Source organism: Ictidomys tridecemlineatus, chromosome 4 (genome assembly GCF_052094955.1).
Source record: "Ictidomys tridecemlineatus isolate mIctTri1 chromosome 4, mIctTri1.hap1, whole genome shotgun sequence".
In the NCBI taxonomy this organism is placed as follows: domain Eukaryota; kingdom Metazoa; phylum Chordata; class Mammalia; order Rodentia; family Sciuridae; genus Ictidomys; species Ictidomys tridecemlineatus.
The window spans coordinates 163,276,133-163,295,029 of NC_135480.1; the positions used below are offsets into that span (position 1 = coordinate 163,276,133).

Sequence of the window (18,897 nt, forward strand, 5' to 3'; positions counted from 1 at the left end):
TAATAGTAAAACCTACTTCACATGAAGACTCATCTATGAAGCTAAATGTGGCAAGCTATCTGGCACCTCATAGGTACCTAATAAATCATAACTATAGTAATTATCATTATTACTGTATTATTACTTTAATTAAGTTTTTTGGGGATGTTTGCTGTCTAACTTGTGTATTTACAGTAAACTAATAAGTGCTGTTGAGGGAAGCAGAATTGTTTTGCTGGTTCATCACGGAAGTTTCTTTTACTAGACCTAGAAAGCCACTTGAGAGCTTTTTTGGTACTTATTTCATATCATTGAATGAATACCATTCTCTTTCAGTTCTACTTTCTCCATTTCAAGTCTTGTTTGAAAAAATTGTGTAGATATGGGTGCATGCGTTTGCTTTTCTCCTTTATTTTCTTTGTTGGGTAATTGTGTACATGTTGATTGGCTTAAAGTATGGCTTTCACTATCCCCATGGCAATAAGCTTCTATTGACTTGAATTTGGACCAGCCCTTGAGTGGGATCATCTGGGTGTGTCAGGCTTCTCTGTGGTGGCAGGAGGGGGTGGCTGCACCTGTTTTACTTGTGGAGCGTTGGCACCAACGTTGCAAAGTGCTTTTCTGTGTATTTGTTTTTTTCTTCTTTGTGAAAGGTCACTGGCTGATTTGAGTGACTGAGCTGAGTCCCACATCCTGAGTATGCCACACTGGCTTTCTTTCTGTGGCATTCTGTCTCATTTCTAGAGATGAGTTTGGTTCATAGAGTGAAACTGTTTTTTATTTTTATGACTTCTCCTAGAAGGAGAGAAGGTCGTGATTACCCCTGAGGGTCAAAAATCATTAAAACTCGAATTTAAAGTGCATTTTGTGACTAAAGAAGAAAAGTGTACTTTATCATGATGAAAAGCAGCCACAGAATAGGGTCCAGGTTGTTGGCTTAACCACAATGTAAGTGATACAGTTAACCAACATAGCTTTCAATTCCTGCTGGTGGAAGGGATGGTCAGTCCTTTCCTTCTCCTTTTTCTTGAATCCCTTTCCTACTTTTGCTTCTCCTTCTCTCTTCCTAAAACAAAGAGTAAAGACAAATTATAGCGGATCTGTGTTGGGTTGGTATAGGGCAGGAAATCTATTTGATAACAAAAATTGTGTCAAATTCACTTTTCTATTTTGAATTGAAATTATAATGTACATACACTAATTAGATTGAAGACTCTAAACATGAAGATAATGTTCATGAAGTATCTATTGAGAAAAGCCTTGAAACGATACCATGTAGGTACAACATTAAAAACCTTCATACACTGCACATTTGCATACAAGAAGGCAATTTTTTTTGTTAGGTAAAATGAACACTCCAAGCACATAGAAAAGAAAAATTATAAAAAATTCAATTTCAGTCAATATAATTCTGGAGGTATAATATAGCACTTAAGATTGGTCTATAGTTTAAATTATTTTTTTCTGATTTTCTTTTACTTCTACACATATGGAGATGTTTCCATGCTAAAGCTACTTTATCCTATAAAATGATGAGATAGTCTATAATTTATTTTCACTCCATTGCTAATGTATGTTTAGCTTTATTCTTGGTGTACTTAAAAGAGTTTATAGTTGCTTCTTCATGACAGTTGGGAGTCAGACATCCACATAATGGATGACGTTTTCTTCCATATTTCCTCTGGCATCATGCATGCTGTTAAGAATAATATTTTGAAGTAAGCCTAAAATACCTTTGGAGAGTTATCATGGATGTTCCTATCTACCCAGGGTCTGTTTCCATGACTTAACTGTATTACAGACCCAGTTGTTATAGGTATAATTTGAAATTTAGCAAAGAAAGAAAGAAAGATACAATAACAACAAAACAAATAGTATGGTTGGATTCTGATGAGATAAATTACCATTAATCTAGCTGTGTGATGGGATTTAAAGATGGCTCTTCCACACCCTCACATCGATTCATCCATTTGGATGTAGCTCCTCTCTCTCTGCCCCTTCCCTTTTATTATTCTCATGTAATTATTTGTGTACATGTCTGGCTTCCTCATTCCTCTGAGGGAAGGGACTATGCCTTTTTCATCTTCGTAGTATTCATGGCTTCTACTGCAGAACCCAGACCATAAAGGTTACTCAAGAAATGTGTTAGGGCTGGGCACCGTGGCCCATGCCTGTAATTCCAGCAGCTGGGGAGGCTGAGACAGGAAGATCGAGAATTAAGCAACTCAGTGAGATCTTGTCTCTGCATAAAATACAAAATAGGGTTGGGGATGTGGCTCAGTAGTCGAGTGCCCCTGAGTTCAATTCCTGGAACCAAAAAACAAAACAAAACAAAACAAAAAAACAAAGAAATGTGTTTAGGAAAGTAAATATACATAAGCTAGAAATGAGTGTTAGATCCTTGAATCTGAACAACACACTTTGCACTTTTCAAGTGGGACAAAGAAGAAATAGAAGGTTTTGGCATATGCTATAATTTTACATGGAAGTTAATAACTGCCACACAATTTCATAATCTTCTGTGGTATTAACCTCACTTCTATCACTAGCCATGCCTAGTGCTAGGTGACTCTTAGCCTGGCATGTTTTGGCAGGACTTTACCTGGTTTGCGTAATCTACATTGACTTCTAGTTTCAACAAGAATTGTTTACATGCATTTAATTTTAGCTCTTGGGCAATATAACTTGTCATTGTTCTTTTTACTTATCTCCTCCCCTTACTTTTGGAAACAGGACAGGCATCTTCAATACTGGCTGTTCCCGTTTGGTGTGCTCTTAGATTGATTTTAGCTTGCTCTTCAGCTTTCATATTTTCCAGCCATATTTCCTGTATAAGAAAATAGAGACTATGTTGCCAGAGAGAGAAATGGAGATTGGTGGGGACATTATTCAATCATTCAGAGAACTGATATTCTGGTTTGAAAGGAAATTAAAGCAAGGTATTTGGATTAAGTGATACTATTTGATTTTCTTATATTCAATTTACAGGACAGTGCATTCAGCTTTTAATTAATTTTACCTGCTTCTCTTACAGTGAATCTAATAAACACACATATATTGGGGCTTACTTAAAAAATAAGACAATAGAACTATTATTTTTTTTATATTTGAGTGAAATGAATACTGTAGGAGAATAATAATAACTTTTGAGCAAAACATTGTTTTTCTAGGAACAGACCATGGAAATTGAAAGTAATCAACAGTCTTACACAAGTGTTTTGAAATTCTCTTGCACAATTCTATTTTTTATGGTACTTATACAATCATATTTCTTAATGACTTTCTATAAGCATTTTTTGACAAGATTAAAAAGGTAAAATTAAAGTAAGAACTTTAGAAAAAATAGGCTTTTTATGATTGCTTACTTCTGCACCACAATATACATAAAAACCACAGATTTTTTTCAGTGCAGTTTTTATATGTACATTCTAGAACAGACAGGAAATGCAGTACACTGTAGGAGGTATGAGTTTGCCACCTAGAGGAGAGATGTGAAATTCAACTTTCTCCAAATTCAGTAGAATTCATTAATTTATTCCTTCAGCTAATTATCTACTTATTTAAATATTCAAAAATAAAGTATCTACAAATCTTATTCATTGTGCCAATGCAGATTTATTAAATTTATTCAAGATAGAGCTCAACTACAAACTCAAAGAATTCACAGAGTGTATCTGACTTTAATTGCTCAGCTACCTGTCTTTTTTGTTTTAAACTTTTTTTTTTAAGAGAGAGTGAGAGAGGAGAGAGAGAGAGGAGAGAGAGAGGAGAGAGAGAGAGAGAGAGAGAGAGAATTTTTAATATTTATTTTTTCGTTTTCGGCGGACACAACATCTTTGTTGGTATGTGGTGCTGAGGATCGAACCTGGGCCGCACGCATGCCAGGCGAGCACGCTACCGCTTGAGCCACATCCCCAGCCCTCAGCTACCTGTCTTAAAATTTTTTTAAAGAGAATATAACCCAACTATTTGGAAAATCTAAATATCTATATTTGGGATGAATATTACTTTTACTTTGGGGGCTAGAGTAAAATTCTATTTTTTCATTCATCCTATCCCTTTACTTTTTCTTTTTTAACCTTTTTTTTTTTTTTTTGCATTGGGGACTGCATGCTAGTAAGTGCACTACTACTAAGTTACATCCCCACCCTTATTTTTATTATTATTTTAGTTGTAAAAGATTGTATTTTGAAACAGTGGCTAAAATTTCCCGACTAGCCTTGAACTTATGATCCTCCCACCTCAGCCTCCCAAGTAGCTGGGATTACAGGCACATGTCATCACACCCAGCTCTTTTTTAACCTTGTAAATTTGATATGGACATGTGTAATTCCTTCTTGTTTTATATGACCAGGATAACATTTCTTCTATTAAGGAACTAACAGTAGATTGGAACTAAAAGTAGATTGGTGACAGAGACCAACAATTCTGGTATATTTTATTTATTTATTTATTTATTTATTTATTTATTCATTTATAGCGGTGTGGGGGGGTGTTGCAAATGCTAGGCAAGTATTCTATTTTCCTAGAGTGCTATGCTGCAAGTCCAATTCTGGTATATTTTAAATGATAAAGATAATATCTAGGATAAATCCACCATTTGGTAAAGATTAAGTGTATTATAGTATTTATCTATATGTTAACGATTTATAAAGTTAAAAAAAGAATTGTTCCTCTAGGTTTTATTACAAGCAGTACCTGGCATATTGTTTGCATACTAAGTATTCAAGAAATAGTGATTTTATTGTTGACTTGAATATTTTAGAGTGAGACTTGCCTTAGAAGAAATTCAGATATTCTGAGAAAATTTCCAATAAGGACATGAATAATTTTTCCTTGTCAACATTTATTCACCATGTGATTTACAAATTTCCTTGCCAAGTAACTCATAGGAAAATACACTAAAAACATTCTAAATGACAAAAACTTACAACCACACCTAATTTGTTAAGGTGAAGAAAGAGGATCCAGCCCGGCCAGTGGCACACACTTGTAATCCCAGGGGCTTGGGAGGCTGAGACGGGAGAATCTTGAGTTCAAAGCCAACCTCAACAATGGTGAGGCACTAAATAACTACATGAGACCCTATTTCTAAATAAAATACAAAATAGTGCTGGAGATGTGGCTCAGTGGTAGACGCTGAGTTCAATCCCTGGTACTCACCACCCTTCCTCCACAAAAAAGAGGATCCAAATCTTTAGACTTTGTTGCTCAATGGAATGAGGATCATAAATAGCTCACCCTGCATGGGCCATGTCCTCTTTGCAGTGTAATTTCTTCTGAGGTTCTGGTGTTCTCTCTTTGAAAGGACCACCTCACATACCTCCAATAGGCTTCTTTTTAAGGACCCAATATGATTTCTCTTTCAGTTCTTGTCCTGCTCACTTTCATGTGGCAACAAGATTTAACTCTCCTTACAACATACCTTCCATTACTATTTTGGTTGCATTTTAGTCATACATCATCTGTTTAATCCATATTAACATCTGTTTAATCCATATTTTAACATCTCCTCCATGTTAGCAGTAATGTCATAATCTTTTTTTTTTAAAGAGAGAGTAAGAGTGGGAGAGAGAGAGAATTTTAATATTTATTTTTCAGTTATTGGCGGACACAACATCTTTGTTTGTATGTGGTGCTGAGGATCGAACCCGGGCCGCAGGCACGCCAGTCCAGCGCGCTACCGCTTGAGCCACATTCCCCAGCCCCATAATCTGTTGATTGTAAGTTTCTTGGAGGTAGAAGCCAGCATAATTTTCTTCCCTTTTTGAATAAAGAAATACAAGTCATAATAATCAAAATGAGTGGTAGATTACAGTGTATGTATGAATAATTCACATGATCTTTTTTTAAAAAAACAATGATTACATAAAGAAGTGACGGAGCAATTAGATATGGCACAGTACATAGTTTCTTCAAGCTCTCAACTCCTAAAAGAAATTTACCAAATCTTTAGGTCCTCACATTTTTTTCCCACTTCATTAGTTATAGGTTGAATTGTGTCTCTGACAAATTGCTATGTTGAAACCCTTAACCTGAATACTTCAGAATATGATCTTATTTGGAATGGAGTCATTGAGATGTAATTGGTTAAGATGTTGTATATGGAGTAGGATTAGCTGCTAATCCAAAATGACTAATGTCCTTATAAAAAGGAGAGTTTTGGCCATAGAGACATGCAAGTGGAGAACACTTTCTGAAGACTGGAGTTATGCAGCTACAAGTCTAGAAATTACCAGAAACCAGGAGAGAGACCTGGAACAGATCCTTCCTGAGAAACTTGAGAGGGTGCATATTTCTCCTGACTACTAGATATCAGAACTGTGAGACAATAAACTTATGATCATTTAGCCCTTAGTTTGTAGTCCTATGTTATGAGAGCCTTAGAAAACTACTACATCATTTTAACTGTGAACAATAAGGCAAGAATTCTGTAACCATGCCATCATCTCTTTTATTCCTTATCAGCATCCTACAGTATAGATATTAGTGACTTCTCTATTCAACTTAGGAAATGGAGCCTCAGAGAAATCAAATGACAAGTTCAAGGTGTTGTGGCTATTACATTATAGTGTCAGTTTTTGAAACCAAGTCCATCGGACTCCAAGGTGTCATCACTTCAATCAATTCTGGTGCAGTCCTGATGCTCACAACCAGGCTGCAGCAGTAGAGAGGGTGGTGCTTGTGTGCTGAAAAGTTCATGGCCAACAGCATGCTGAATGACCCAGGCAGCTACATGAAAAATGGTGGGATTGTACTCTGAAGAATGACATCCTAAATATACCAAAGTTAGTTCACTCCAGGCAAGAGGAAGTGAAGGTTGGAGACAGTGGACCTGCCTGAATGCCTCCAATGTAGCTGAGTGTCTAACCTCTCCAAAATCCATATGCATATGAACACAAAGATATACAATCTACAGATTAATGCAACCTAAACTCTCATGTAGTCTGATTTAATTTTATTAACAATTTTCTCAGGTAATAGGGACAGGGTTAGCATCTTAATTATGTATATGAAGAAACAAAAATATTCAAGAGGTTCCCTGACTTCCCAGACCACGAGGTAAATAAGCCTTGGTACCAGCCTGATCCTCTGGTTTTCTGATTTCAGTTCAGCATTCTTTCTATTATTTCTCACTGCATGAAGAGTCAGTTTTGCTTCCTCTGACTTTTCTTAGTCATTTCTGTGGTTTCATACCACTCCCTCTCTTTCACTCAATAACTGTGCCAAGCAAAAACTCCCATGAAAACAGAAAACAAACAAAGCAAGAGAGGTTGATGGTAGAGAAGATAAAATAAAAAAGTATCCTATAAAAGAAAAAAAGTTATATTGGGAAGAAAAGAAAAGAAAGACACTCTGAGGTGGTGAGGAGAATAAAAGTTGCACTTGAACCGATTCAGCAACTGTGGTCCTGGAGAGCTGGGGTGAGGAGAACAAAAGGAAATTCACTTCGAAGTCTGTGTAGCTGCTGAGATCCTGCTGTGCACCATTTTTCAAAGTAAAGAAAATCCCCATCAATCCCTTGATGGTTTGTGGAGAAGACTTTGCCCCACTCTACCCAAATGCTCAACACAAACATTGTAACCCTGAGACATTTTTAGTTTACCAGGAAAAAAAAAAAACAAAACAAAACAACAACTACGTTGTGTAGTTTTTTTTTCATTAACATAGGATAATGTTCATGATGACCTATATTGTAAATGGGAGTTTCTTTCTCTGAATCCACTGCCAAAGGGTGAAAGATAACCCCTTCTTGGGACTTTGAACTTCTTCAGTTGAAATCTGACTGAAGAAGATCACACTGGGAGACTGTATCTTATTTATGTTGTATCTTTCTCTGCACCTAACATTTTGTTTTTTGAAACTAGTAAATAATGTTGTATTTTATTTAGATTCTAGATATTTGTATTTAATACATTTAAACTTATTTTAAAAAGCTATTTGAAGACCCTATTTACATTAAAAACCAGATTCAATTTGACTAGTATTTTCCTCTAGTTGAGAAGAAAATTCACAGATTGCAAACCAACTTTTCATTTTGGGAGGAAAAAAATCACCCAGAAGCAACAGGGAGTGGCCCTGATTCCTGTGATTTTATTTATGGGCGGCTGAAGTTCAAATTTCTCAACATACTATAATCTCAGTGTAACTGGCCAAATTCCACAGTGGATAATGAGGTCCAGCTTACCAGGGCAGATTTGTTCTGGGAATCTGTTAGCCAAGTTTGCTGTTTTACATGAGCTGTCAGACTCACCACACTTGCTGGCAGGCCTGGCCCAGCAGGTTTTACAGGTGAGATGGTTGCTGGGCCTGGTAGGTAAAAGGAACAGAGAAATAAATGCTTTGTCTTTGGGTATCAGAAGTTCTCTTTCCTATTTCCTCTTCCATACTCCTCCTTCTACAATCTTTCTAGAACTGAAACATGAAAATTAACTCAATTGCTGTTTTAGTTAGTGTCTTGTGTTTCTTTTTTTAATTAGTGTCTTATCCTTCTCTGTGTTTCTATAATTGGTGTTACCATCATAAGATCTATAATGAGGACTTGTGTTTATATATGTTACTGAGTTTTGCTGCCAGTATATAGTGGACTCCAAGCACAAATCATGCCTTATTTACTTCTCATCTTGCATCTTTCTTAGTAGAGTGTCTTGAAATACACAGGACTTGAAATTCTCTCTGCTTGTTTAAATTTCTAAGCTGATGATGGGAAGATTCACTGTGTTATATTCATAAATGTACATGGGAAATTAGGTCCGGTCATTCTACTGTCTTTCCCAAGCCCATCCTTCCTTCCTCCTCTTCATTCCCCTTTGTCTACTCCACTGATCTTTCTTGTACTTTTCTTATCCCCTCCCCTCTTATTTTGGATTAGCTTCCTCATATCAGAGAAAACATTTGAACTTTGACTTTTTGGGACTGGCTTATTTCACTTAGCATGATAGTCTCCAGTTCCCTCCATCCACTTGCATATAGCAAAAAGAATAGTGGAGGAAAGGGAATATGGGGAGGAAGGAAGAGAGGGAAAGCAAAAGTATTGGGGATTGAATACGAACAAATTATATTTCATGCATTTATAATTATGTCACAATAAATGCCAATGTTATAACTAAAACAAACTAATAAAAATAATTTAAAAATTCATTTATTCAGAAAATGTTTACCAAATATCACCCAATGTTTCAGGCACTAACCAGGGTCCTAGGAATATAATAATGAAGTAGACATTTCCTGCTTTCAAGGGTGTATAAACAAATAATTACAATACTTAATGAAAAATGTTACAATTCACAGAGCTCGGTTATTCAAATCTTACTACTTGTGAGAAAAGGCAGAAAGCATTCAAATACTCTCTTGGATATAGAAATGGATTTATGTATTTCAACACATAAAATTAAAGAAAATTAATGAATACTTAAAGACTGGTTCATTTGTTTTGTGGTGAGTTGAGTGAACCCTTCCCATTGTATCCAATCTCCATCTTGCCCATGGCCTAAACTGTAGCACCACGGAAGCACCACTATGGCTAGCCTTGTGCTATGCTGTCTCTGGGAGTCTTCAGAATGTTCTCATAAGTACTTAAAATTAATAGTAAGGTGTTTAAAAAAAAAGAAAAAAGAAAGTAAGAAAGAAAGAAAAAAGTGGCCATAATATTAACCTTGGCCTTGTCGTATTAAAGAAAGCAAATCAGATATCACTGCATTTATTTCATAAAAAGTCCTTATGTTTCTGCAAAAGTAGCCTGAATTCGCTCTCTCTCTCTCTCTCTCTCTCTTTCTCTCTCTTTAATATACAATCAAACAAGAATGGCTGCGTTTAAACTCTCCTGATCGATTATGTCCATAGTATACACAATGGGGTAGTGCATTGCCATGGCTATGAAAGGTGTATGTGCTTTGAAAATCTCTTCACAATGGTTTTGTGACATTCCTATTAGTAGGCTGTCATTGCAACACTATTATAACACTGTTTACACAGGACTTGAAATTCTATCTGCTTGTTTAAATTTTTAAGCTCCTTTTCTCTCCTAGAATTGCAAGGAGCTATCGGGTTTATATTTTATTTGGATATGAAGCTGTTTATTACTTGTAGGTATAATACCCATATAATCACTAAAAAAATTTGAGTGCTGCTCTGTGCTTGGTCTTTTGCTGTGTTGTGAAGGGTGTTTGGTGAAAGTTTTCCCACATTTATTAGTGATTTAAGAATCTTTTTTACTCCATGAATTCTAATCACTGTTGCAGGCTTTTTCATATTCGTAGATTTTTTTTCTCTATGATAAGAAAATGCATATTGAATAGTTTAAGGCTTTTCCATATGGCTGCCTTTTTATGATTTTTTTCTTCATGAACAATTATCTAAATAAGGGGAATGTTCTGATTGAAGAATGTGTTTGTGTGTGTTTTAGTGTGTGCTGTTTGGATTTTCTTCAAATCTATGCAACATTCGGTTGTTGAAAACATTAACGTGCTGATCTAGGTAGAGACTTTGCCCTCAAAGAATTTATAATTCAGTAGGTGAGAGATCTGCCTCTTTCAAAATGTGTCACCACTTTCTCACTCCTTAGTTTGTGAAAGCAGCTTTTTGTGCTTTATTTCATTGTATCCTCAACTTCAGCATTCATGAACCATCCTGATGATTTCCACTATATTCACAGACCATCTGTACTATTAGGTTTCTGAAATATATATTATTATTTTTATTTTTTAACACAAGTACACAACAATGACTGCATTTAAACTATCCTAATCAATTATGTCCATAGCATACATAATAGGATAATGCATTACCATGGCTATGAAAGGTGTATATGCTTTGAAAATCTCTTCACAATGGTCTTGTGACATTCCTATTAGTAGGCTGTCATTGTAACACTATTATAACACTGTTTACACAGGACTTGAAATTCTATCTGCTTGTCTTAATTTTTAAGCTCCTTTTCTCTCCTAGAATTGTAAGGGGCTATCAAATTTCTTTGATAATAGAAATAATAATGTTAAATCACTCAGTCAATGTGCTAGTTATATAAATTTCAAATATATTTTAATATAATTATGTCTACTAAATTAAATGCTTTTGTCTGTATACATCCTCAAATCTTGCCCTCAGGACTACATGCATATACTTGGGGAGGGTCTACCTGTAAAGACCCACTTTTGAGAGTGAGACTTGCTGTGGAAAAAATGAAAAAAAATAATGATAACCACAGCAATGGTAACAAGAGCTATTATTTATGGAGGACTTCACATGTGCCCCTTAACTTTATCTTATTTCATTTTCATAGTAACAATCACAGTCGTGTATATCACAGAAGAAGAGGCAAAGTGTAGGAGAGAGGCGACAGTGGAAGTAAAACTTCATTTTGCCTGTGGCAGCCATAACCAACATGTGATGTGATATTTTAGTATTTGTACTTTCTCTTTAGTCAGTTGAGATTTCACACCTGATTATTATATAAAAATTGGAGTGTGGTGGGGGTGGCAGAATAAACATTTTCTTCATATATTTGCTGTTATCTTTGTTATGCTGAACCAAGGCATTTGCTCAAAAGTCTTTGCTTTCTCTGGGAATAGTGCCTAATTAATTTATTATAATCTTCCAGCTCTTTGTTCAGAAATAGTAAAAATATTTTTATAAACAAGTTATCATAAAACACTAGAGGTATTAATATTAAGTTTTCTCACTTTACAGAGGAAAAAAAATTGAAACCAAGCAAAAACTTGGAGAATTTCTCTGTTTCTGTAATTGGCGTCACCATCATGAGATCTATAATGTGGACTTGTGTCTGTATATGTTACTGAGTTTTGCTGCCAGTATATAGTGGACTTCAAGTACAAATCATGCCTTAATTATTTCTCATCTTGCATCTTTCTTAGCAGAGTGTCTTGTACTTAGTTGGTGCTGAATAATCATTTTTTGACTGAATGGAACAAACAAACCCTATAAACCTGCTTTGCAATTCTTTTCATGAACTTTTTAGGTATGTAAACTTCATTTAGCATTCTATTGTTTACTTTCCCTGCAAAAGTTTTTAAAAATTTTTTATTAGTTATTGATGGACCTTTATTAACTTATTTGTTTATATGTTGTGCTGAGAATTGAACCCTGTGCCTCACACATGCTAGGCAAGCACTCTACCACAACCCCAGCCCTATCTACAAAAGCTTTTATAAAAAATTTTTATTTATGTATATGTGGTGCTGAGAATCTAACCCAGTGCCTCACACATGTTAGGCAAGCGCTTACCATTGAGCCACCACCGTAGCCCCCCTATAAAGGTTTTAAAGATAGTTTATTTCAGAGATACTTCAGTAAATAATAAAGACTTAGAGAACTGGAACAGTATACTGTCTACTATCATTTTTATGTGTGTTGGGAAAAGACAATGTATTTTAGAATGATCAAAATAAGAAAGATCAAAAATCAAAAGGCACGGGGCTGGGGTTGTGGCTCAGTGGTAGTGCACTTGCCTTGCATGCGTGAGGCACCCGGTTCTATTCTCAGCACCATGTATAAATAAATAAAGTCTATCAACAACTCAAAAATATTAAAAAAAATCAAAAGGCACATAGACTGTTAATTAAATATTTTCATCACATGTTTACATAAATATAGGATCTAAAAATAATGAATTTATTTTTTAACAATTATTATAAAACAAATCAGCTAAAGATTATAAAATGCTTGGAAAAGATGAAAATATGCTTGGTTCTTCCTATAATTAAGTTATCAAACAATTTCTCTGCTTATTTTTCACAGTAATCTAATTAAGTTGTAGATAGTTAGTATACTTTAATGTAAATGCTTTAGGGAGTTTTACACTTGGCTTTTCTGTGTGAGTTGATATATATGTTTTGTTATATTCCACAGATAACTGGATTATTGCACAGTAATCCTGTCTAACATCACTTTAGCTATTAATGCTATTTAGGGTGAGGTTTGCTTTAAGAAATATTGCATTTCAAGAGCCTGACTTCTACCTGTGAAGGTCAATGCATGCTCCTTTTTAATTCTCTAGCTTTTTTTTTTAATAGCTTGATGAAATAGGACATGCTTCTCCTACCTCCCCCTCCTTCCTGTGCCTCTTTCCCAAGAAGTTTTTTCTATTCCTCTTGGCATCTGGACTTCTTTTTCTGCCAAATGAGTCAGTTAGAGAGGAAATGTTTAACCCACATTTTTCATCTTGGCTGGGAAAAGGTTTGAAGGCAGAGGTGCCTGATTATGTTTCATTCAGGATCCTGATCCTGGGATTTTCCTGATCCTCTCCTGAGTACACAACTCTACCTTCAAGTTAAAAAGTGCTAAATGATTCACTTTTTATCATGCATATGTTTCACCAGATCACGACTGATTTTAGAACTTTTTTTCTTTAAGGAGAAATATATTTACTTTGGAAAATATTTATATGTTTCTGGTGTGTGTGTGTGTGTGTTGTGTGTGTATGTGTGTGTGTGTTTTCTTAATATGTAGTCTTCTTCCACATAGGATTTGTTTTATAAACGCAAAAAATACACTAACATTAAGTATATAAAACTTAATGAGTAAAATTATAAAGTGAAAATTAGTTGTATTCTAGCATAAAATGGCAACTGTTAACGTTTATCCTGTATCAGACATTTAACACTAATCAAAACATCTAATGAGATAGTCTTTGTTTCAAATCTCTTAGATTTGGTAGATGTAGAAACTAAGACTTAGGTTAGTTCATTCACCTCCACCCTGCTATTTAGTGGTGGAAGTAGAATTTGAATCTTTGGTTATCTTATCATAGATGCAACACCTACAACCCCTTTAGCTTATCTTTTGACACAGGCATTTATTATGAATGATGACACACAACATCGTATCAGCAAATGTTCAAGTAACTTAGCTTCGCTAGTCAATGTTTTTCTCAACTGTCGGTGCTTAGCAAGCAGAGTAGGTTGGGGGAGCGCAAAAACTGTTGGGTCTTGGTGGTACTTGTGGTACTGATAGAGGAAGTGGTGAGAGACACAAGCTGTCCATGCTCTTTGCCACAATGCAGGTCAAAAAGTAGATCATTCAAAGTATGAAGTTTTCCTTGGGGGTTATATTCTTTACCAAGAACTTGTTGTTAAATAAACCATACAGACTTAGAAATATGTCATAAAAGTGAAGAAGATACTATAAAATTGTACCTTAATATAAACTGCTCAAAATTTTAGTCTGAGCTTTTTGAAATGCTCATCAACTAGTGTGCACATTTATTAAACAATGTTTTATGCTATAATAATATAATGCTTTGTTATATTTTGACATAAAAATATCACAAATTGGACCTAAAATTAATTCATATACTATATTAAGTATTACATAGTCAACAATTTTATTTGTATTAGACTTAGAAGACAGGAACAAGGGCTGGGGATATAGCTCAGTTAGTAGAGTGCTTGCCTCACATGCACAAGACCCTGGGTTCAATCTGTAGCACCACTAAAAAAAAAAAAAAAGAAAGAAAGAAAGAAAGAAAGAAAGAAAGAAAGAAAGAAAGAAAGAAAGAAAGAAAAGAAAAGAAAAGACAGGAACAAAATTTGGACAACCCAAATAACTTACATTTTTTGAGAAAACTCTCAGCTTCTTTGAATAATTTGTTTTCCTTCAAATAAATGTTCCTGTAGCAAAAAGAAATTATCAGAAGATTGATTCCCCAGACCTTAAGGCTATCTTAAAGTTCTGCAGTTTATGTACTTGATAGTTTATTGAGGTAGATCATAGCAATAATTCAATAAAAATGCACTGATTCTCATTATGTCTTAGACACTATGCTAAGAACTTTATGCATATGATTTTGTTTATTTAATAGCAACTCTATGAAATAAATCATAATAACAAATGACCATTTTAGAGGTTGAAAAATGACATAAAAATTAAAGAAAGGACATAATTTGCTCTTCCAAAGTCATATTTGTGATGGAGGCAGAATTGAACTCATGTGCTTAGCCACTGGACTGACAGCCTGTCCTTCAAGGAAATGCTAAGGCTGTCACAGAGCCTTGACTGTGTATAAATAGTTGCTTCAAGAGAGGAAAAAGGTAGGAGAACCTGATATATCAGTTTAAACTAATCATCAGTTCTGGAGTTGAAAAGTTGAACTACTGTATTCTATTTACTGCATGCAGGTATATCATATTCAATGTGTTTATTCTGCACATTTTCCAGAGTGACAAAAAATCTATTATAGAGAATTAGAACATATTTATTATATGTAGGTCATAGTCAAATTCCAACATTAACATCTGCCTCTCTTCTCTCCTATAACCAATCTCCCTCTTGATGTGAATTACCATAATTCTGACTCAATGGCACAAATCAAAGAGAAGACTTGTGTCTTCTTGACACCATATATATGCTATGTGCACTCAAAGAATTGAGAAGCACACATCAGAAAACCATTCCTTTGGAAAAAGAGGTGATGCAAAGCTATGAAAGAGAATGAGGTATTCAAAAATCACAGAGACTTAGGAACAAGCTCTAGGATTGACACATAGTATGTTGTATACTTCTTTGAGCCCTTGTTTATTTTTATGAAAAATGAGAGTGCTTAAAAGAATGCCCACCAGGCTGGGGTTGTAGCTCAAGGATAGAGCATTTGTCTTAAACATCTGAGGCACTGGGTTTGATCCTCAGCATGACATAAAAATAAACAAAATAAAGGTAGGCTGTCCATCAAAAACTACAAAAATAAATAAGTAAATAAAAATAAAGTATGCCCACCAAAGGAACTGAAAAGATACTTCACAGAACAAAAAATACAAATGGTCAACAAATATATGAAAAAATGTTCAACATCACTACAATTAGAGAAGTGCAAATTAAAACTATGCTGAGATTTCATCTCACTCCAGTCAGAATGGCAATTGTCAAGAACACAAGTAACGATAAATGTTGGCGAGGATGTGGGGGAAAAGGTACACTCATACATTGCTGGTGGGACTGCAAATTGGTTCAACTTCTCTGGAGATTTCCTCAGAAAACTTGGAATGGAATCGTCATTTGACCCAGTTATCCCACTCCTTGGCATATACACAAAGGATTTAAAAGCAGCATACTATACTGACGCAGCCACACCAATGTTCATAGCAGCTCAATTCATATTAGCTAAGCTATGGAACCAACCTAGGTGCAGAGTTGAAAAGTGACTTTCAATAGACAAATGGATAAAGAAAATGTGGCACATACATACAGTGGGATATTACTCAGCCTTAAAGAAGAATGAAATTATGGCATTTTCTGGTAAATAGATGTAACTGAAGACTATCATGCTAAGTGAAATAAGCCAATCCCCAAACACCAAAGGCTTAATATTCTCTCTGATATGCGTATGCTGACTCACAATATGAGGAGGTGTGGTGGTGGTGGTGGTAGTAGGGAGGAGTAGAGGTTCACAAGATTGAAGGAGGGTGATGGGGGAAGAGAGATGGGAATGGGAAAGACAGTAGAATGAATTGGACATAACTTTACTATGTTCATATATGAATACATGACCTGTGTAGCACCACATCATGTACAATCACAAAAATGGAAAGTTACACTCCATGTATAGAAGATATTCAAAATACATTCTACTGTCATGTATAACTAAAAATAACAAATAAAAAATATGCCCAGAGTTATAATAAAGATATAAGGCAGGTAAACCAACAGGCACAAAACAAACAAGGGGTATCTTTCCTGTCTTTGCCCATGTTCTGATCTTCCCTTGACATCTCTCCCCTTTCTTTCCTTCCCCTTTTCTTCTATCTTTTTTATTGTTCTGTACCCCACAATTTCCCCCAAGCCCTAGAGCTCTGTACACTTCGTTCTGCAGCATCTGTGTTTAAAGAAGATGCTGATTCTTTGCATCCATTTACATAGTTATATAGCATTTTATCCTCACAAGTCTTAGAAGGAAAGGGTAGAGACTGGTGAACTGATGAGAAAGAAGCAGTTATTGTTGCAATGATTTTAGACCTGAGCATTGAGGAGACATCTTTCCCTACTGTTGACAATTACATACTGCCAAGAGCAGATGAGCTGAATAATTTAGCACTTGTGATGGATTAATCAGATAAAAAGTATGAAGTGACTAATTTATAACACTGTGCTACACCAAAAATGCTAAAGTGTGTTATGACGATTATTATCAAGTGTATTATGATGACTATTATTCTTTATTATGTTTTTTATAACTCAATTTTATATTTTTGTACAAAGTTCCTTATATCATTGTATAATGGTGGTGGTGGTGGTGGTGGTGGTGGTGTGTGTGTGTGTGTGTGTGTGTGTGTGTAGTTAGTTAATGATAAAGATTATAGACTCAAGGGCCTACTATAATTCCTTTCTAAATATTTTTTCTTTAAGTATTTTTGGATCCAGTTTTAGACATGGTGGATGAGCAAACATTCATTTGGAGACCTAAAAATGATGCAGTTGAGTATTTTATTTTATTTTTATTTTTTCGTGAAAAACCAGCTCACATTTAATTGTGACATTTTAAAATTATGCAAGTATCTTGATGCTTGCTCCCTCCAGCCCATATTTAGTCTCTTAAAATGACAGGAAAACATCACCAATCACAGGTTTAATAAGTTTACACCTTTAGCTCCTGTTTGCAGCACCCGATATTCCTTGGAGAAACCAGTCAGACCCAGCAGTAACCAACAGTAAATTCCCACCCGCCAGAGTTGAAAAGTGCCATTCTCTGAGCATTCTGTGTTTCGGTGGCACTTGTCTAAATCTAGTGCCTCCCCAAAGGTGGAGGCCTTTAAATGTACCAGTGAGAAATACTTTGCTTCTTTGGCGCTGATGCTGAGTAAAGGAGAGAGGGGAGAGAAGAGGCTTCCTCTGACATTGTATGAGAACTGCATTGCTGTGAGGAAAGCCAAGGGCAAACCAAACCCCAAGTAGTAAGGCCAGTTCCTTTCTAGGTTTGACAATCATTGGTGCCTTTCAATTCCATTATTGAGCCAATGACTTTCAAACAGTACAGAGAGTAGAGAAGGAACATAAGCTGCAAAGTAACCAGCTGACCAACAAGATGGATGGGAAAGAAACTCACAAACACCCCCTGGAGAGGAAAAGAGCCTGCAGCAAAAGGTTGAAGAGCATGTCAGCAATTATCTTACTGACATGTGGGAATGGATGAGGCTTCCTCCCTGGTACCTCAAATGCTAGGTCAGCAATATATTGAAACCAAATGACATTCACAACTTTGCTAAGCACAAACCGGTGGAGCATGCCTAGAGCACTGACAATTAATTGATTTGAGGAAGAATTCCAGCCACAGCCAAATATCTCCATGTAGTGATGATCACCAGTAATTCAGGCTGTTACTGACTGAAGCACAGGAATAAACACATGATAAAACAAGAGGAGACTGAACCGGAATCCTCCATCATTCCAAGCACAGCAACGGAAAATTTGACTAACAATACATGACTCACTCCTGGTCTTGCTTCCGCTTTACACTTTGGTCTCTCCTCTGCACCAGGACACTACTTGCCCTTCTTCCAGGTTGCTCCTCTCTCTTTATCTGAATTCGAGTGTCTAGCTTTGAGATGGTACAAATGTTCCCAGTGGAGTCTTTGATTCCCCTGCTAAGGTCCTGGAGAAAGGTTTTGACACTGTCAGCCATCTCTCCAACACCCAGACTATAAACTACACAGAGGAGAGAGAAGCACCCCCAAATCTGTTCTTGCCCACTGTGGGCTATCTCTCTACATGCCTAGCTGCCCCTCCCTGGGGCACTCCCTGACTGACTACATTTTAGATTTAGATTTTACCCACTAGCTTGCCACTGTACTGTAAATGTCTGCAATTGCCCAGGCAGTCACCAGCAGTGTTTGCCTCTAAGATTGATGCTGGTGTGAAATCTTTTAGATTCTGGGAAGGAGAGAGCCAGCCAAAATGCTCATACCAAACAAA

The 18,897-nt window shown here is 35.8% G+C and overlaps 1 pseudogene; it reads right to left on the reverse strand.

Annotated features, from left to right (window-relative positions):
* Window positions 1-17,546: 17,546 nt before the first annotated feature.
* LOC101977399 (etoposide-induced protein 2.4 homolog pseudogene) lies at window positions 17,547-18,607 on the reverse strand (annotated as a pseudogene).
* Window positions 18,608-18,897: the final 290 nt, after the last annotated feature.